This window comes from Neofelis nebulosa, chromosome 12 (genome assembly GCF_028018385.1).
Source record: "Neofelis nebulosa isolate mNeoNeb1 chromosome 12, mNeoNeb1.pri, whole genome shotgun sequence".
Lineage (NCBI taxonomy): Eukaryota > Metazoa > Chordata > Mammalia > Carnivora > Felidae > Neofelis > Neofelis nebulosa.
Window position 1 is genome coordinate 53,866,227 of NC_080793.1, and position 4,935 is coordinate 53,871,161.

The following is a 4,935-nucleotide window of genomic DNA, read 5'->3' on the forward strand; positions in this document are numbered from 1 at the left end:
GCAAACCAACCATGGGGCGCCTGGGTGGCTCAGTTGGTTAAGCGACTGACTGTGGCACAGGTCATAATCTCACAGTTTGTGGATTCCAGCCTGCATCGGGCTTTGTGCTATCAGCTGGAACCTGGCACCTGCTTCAGATTCTGTGTCTCCCTCTCTCTCTGCCCGTCCCCTGCTCACACTCTGTCTCTCTCCCTCTGAAAAATAAATAGACATCCAAAAAAATTACAAATAAATGTAAAACTTAAAAACAAAAAACAAAAAAACCTCTGTGAACAACACTCCAGAATAGCAGCCATGATGCTATAACAGGATACAGATGTCTACCCCAAGTAGAATGATAAACCTTGGACAATCACTAAGGACCTTCTATAATTTGGGAAGGTGGGAGAAAAGATCTTGGAGAATGGTTTTAGGCCATGGGAAATGGCTTTTAAGAAAATAGGTTTAGTAGGCTTCCATTGAGAGAATCCAAATTGGAAAACAGGGGCACAGGGGGAGCAGAGGCCCCACATTCAGGCTACTGTCTCAGGAATAGAATCCAGATGCGGGGGAGGGGGTCACCAGCTGCTGCACCCCTTCTCTGGGACATGAGCTAGGAAGACACCAGGACTAGGCAAAGCTCAAGAACTTTGACTTGAGTCCAGGTTAAGAAGTGGTTCTGGAACCTTTGAAACCTTGAAAATAGCACATTGTTTCCGAAATTTAGTTGCTTGAATTCACTTCTAGGGGCTGATCTTTCTTGTTTTTGGAAAGCCACTTCAAGAGACTTCGATCCTGTGAAGGGAAAGCCCACGTCCTCATCTGGAATTTAAATTTTTCAGGAAACATTAACTGCTTTGTATAATTCTATCTAAAACTCTATCTATTATGTGTCAGTAGACTGTGCCCTGGGAAGTAGGTGGGAAGGAAAGCTGACATTATTTTCCCCACTCTTCCTGGGACTCGCTGTTTGGATATAGTACTTGGACTTTGAGTAAAGGAGACACAACACAGAACATACCTATCGTAGAGGTAAGTTGGCCTCTGAAACATGGCAGCAGACAAAGGAGAGTGACTCTGTGGAAAGGCTTTCCCTAAGAACACTGGGAGTCTTTAGATCTCTTTCCAGTTTAAGATTTTTTCTTCCTCTTTTTAAAAATTTTTTATGTTTATTTATTTAAAAAAAAATTTTTAATGTTTATTCATTTTTGAGAGAGAGAAACAGAGCATGAATCTGGGAGGGGCAGAGAGAGAGGGAGACACAGAATCTGAAACAGGCTCCAGGCTCTGAACTATCAGCACAGAGCCCGATGCGGGGCTTGAACTCACCAACCACAATATCATGACCTGAGCCAAAGTCAGTTGCTTAACCAACTAAGCCACCCAGGCGCCCCTATGTTTATTTATTTTTGAGACAGAGCGAGTGAGTGGGGGAAGGCAGAGACAGAGGAGGACAGAGGATCCAAAGCAGGCTCTGTGCTGACAGCAGAGAATGGGATGTTGGACTCAAACTCATGAACTGTGAGACCATGACCTGAGCCGAAGTTTGACCCTCAACCAACTGAGCCACACAGGTGCCCCCCAAATTTTCTTTTCTATGATAAAATTCCCTTCAGTTATTCTCAAATCTTTATCAAAGTTTCGCTAAACACAAAGCCTTGTCTTAGGAAAAAGGTTAAATAATTTGAAAAATCATTTAAATAGTAAATTTTATGTTTTGTATATTTTACCAAAATTTAAAAAGATTTTTTAAAATAGTTTTTTCAACTTCCCATAAAGAAAATCCCAGGCTCAGATAGCTTCACTGGTGAATTCTATTAAATGTATAAAGAAAAATTAACATCAATCCTTTCCAAAGTCTTCCAAAAACTAGAAGAGGATGGAGAATATCCCAATTCATTCTATAACCCCAGGATTACCCTAATATGAGACAAACACGTCACAAGAAAATAAAACTCCAGAACAATAACCCTTATAAACAGAGATGCAGAATCTTCAACAACTTCTAGTAAATGGAATCCAGTGACATTAAAAAAAAAAAAAAATACACCACACCATAACCAAGTAAGATTTATCCCAGGAATGCAAGTTTGGTGTAACATATAAAAACCAATCAATAGAATACATCATATTAAAGAACAAAGGACAGAAACCACATGATCATCTCAATAGACGTGCAAAAGTCTTCTGACAAAAAGCTGATTCTAAAATTCAGATGGAATTGCAAGAGACCCAAAATAGCCCCCAAAAATTTGGGGGGAGAAAAGGGTTGGACGACTAGCACTTGTCAATTGTAAAACTGAATTTCAAAGCTACATTAAACAAGACAGTGCAGTACTGGCTAAGAAAAGACATATACGATGAATGTAATAGAACCAAGAGTCAAGAAATAAGCCCTTATACTTACAGTCAAATGACTTTTTAAAAGAGTGCCAAGACAACTTAATGGAGAAAGAATAGTCTTTTAACAAATGGTGCAGGGTCAGAGAAAGACAAATACCATATGATTTCACTCATATATGGAATTTAAGAAACAAAACAGATGAACATATTGGGGGGGGGAGAGAGAAGGAAACAAACCATAAGAGACTTTATTAAAAATAGATAACAAGGGGCGCCTGGGTGGCTCCGTCGGTTAAGCGGCCGACTTCAGATCAGGTCATGATCTCACGGTCCGTGAGTTTGAGCCCTGTGTCGGGCTCTGTGCTGACAGCTCAGAGCCTGGAGCCTGTTTCAGATTCTGTGTCTCCCTCTCTCTGACCCTCCCCCGTTCATGCTCTGTCTCTCTCTGTCTCAAAAATAAGTAAACGTTAAAAAAAAAATTTTTTTTTAATTAAAAAATAATAGGTAACAAGCAGAGGGTTGATGGGGGGAGGTGAGTGGGGGCTGGGCTAGATGGGTGATAGGTATTAAGGAGAGCACTTGATGAGCACTGGGTGTTGTATGGATATGATGAATCACTGAATTCTACTCCTGAAACCAAGACTGCACTGTATGTTAACTAGAATTTAAATAAAAATTTGAAAAGAAAATAAATAGTGGTGGGACAACTAGATATCCACATGAAAAGAGAATGAATTTGGACACCTATCTCACACTATATATAGAAATTAACTCAAAATGGGTCATTTACCTAAATGTAAGAATTAAAACTATAAAACTCTTAGAAGAAAATAGAATAAATCTTTGTAAACTCGGGTTAGGCAATGGTTTCTTAGAGATGACACCAAAAGCAAAGTGACAAAAGAAAAAAAATAGGTAAATTGGACTTAACCAAAACTAAAACCTTTTGTAGCCTCAAAGGACACTATTAAATAAGTGAGAAAAAGAATCCACAGAATGGAAGAAAGTATTTGCTTATACATGTATACACACACACACACACACACACACACACACACATATTTTATATTTGCATATGTATATGGATACTTGTATTTGGAATATGTAAAGAACTCTTACAACTCAAAAATAAAAAGATGAATACACCAATTTAAAAAAAAAAAAAAGCAGGCAAGGGACACCTGGGTGGCTCAGTCAGTTAAGCAATGGACTTCGGCTCAGATCATGATCTTGTGGCTCATGATTTCAAACCCCAGCATCGGGCTCTGTGCTGACAGCTCAGAGCCTGGAGCCTGCTTCAGATTCTCTCTCTGCCCCTCCTCTGCTTGTGCTCTGTCTCTGTCTCTCTCTCTCTCTCTCTCTCTCTCTCTCTCAAAAATAAATATTAAAAAAAAAATTTTTTTTAAAATAGGCAAAAGATTTGAATAGGCATTTCTTTGAAGATATACAAATGGCTAATGAACACATGCAAAGATACTCAATACCAATAGCCATCAGAAAAATGTGAATCAAAACCACAATGAGATACCACATCACACGCACTAGGATGGCTATTATAAAAAAGATGGACACGGGCGCCTGGGTGACTCAGTCAGTTAAGCGTCTGATTCTAGATTTTGGCTCAGGTCATGATCTCAGGATCGTGAGATGGAGCCCTGCACCGGGCTCCATATTGGGCATGAAGCCTGCTTGACATTCTCTCTCTCCCTCTTCTCCTCCCCCATTTGCACACACATGCACACTCTCTCTGTGTGTGTCTAAATACCCCCCCCCCAAAAAAAACCAAACAACAACAACAAAAAAACCAAAGATGGACAGCAAGTGTTGTCAAGACATGTGGAGGAATTGGAAACCTCATACATTGTTAGTGGGAAGGTAAAATGGTGCAGTCACTTTGGAGAACCATCTGAAAATTCCTCAAAACCTTAAACCTGGAGTTACCATATCCCAGCTCTTCCACTCATAGAGATATACACAAGAGAAATGAACATGGGACATTGGTCCACACAAAAACTTGTATGGAAATGTTCATAACAGTATTCTTCATTATAACCCAAAAGTAGAGACAAACCAAATGTCACTCAATGGATGAATAAAGAAAACGTGGTAATCTGTACAATGGAATATTATTCCACCCAAAAAGATATGAAGTACTGATACATGCTATAGTGTGAATAAAACTTGAAACCATAGAGCTAAATAAAAGAAGCCAGCTTAAAAAACAAAAAGGCAATACACATGATTCTATTTATATGAGATGTCCAGAATAGGCAAATGTATAGAGACAAAAAGTAGATTATGGTTCAGAGACGGGTGTGGGGGGCAGGGAATGAGGAATGGAGAGTGACTCTCAATAGGTATGGAGTTTTTCTTTGGAGTAATAAGAATGTTCTGGAATTAGAAAGTGATGATGGCTGTACATCCTTGGAATATACTAAAAACTATGGAATGAGTTGTATGACATGTGAATTATGTTTCAATAAAGCTGTAATTTAAAAAATATATGTAGGCACTCTAAGTGTTTGAGCTCTTATTTGAATTGTTGTAAAGTAAATCAACCTAGTCAATGGGTGATTGTTAATCGTGAAAGTTATTCAGTGATAAAATGACAAC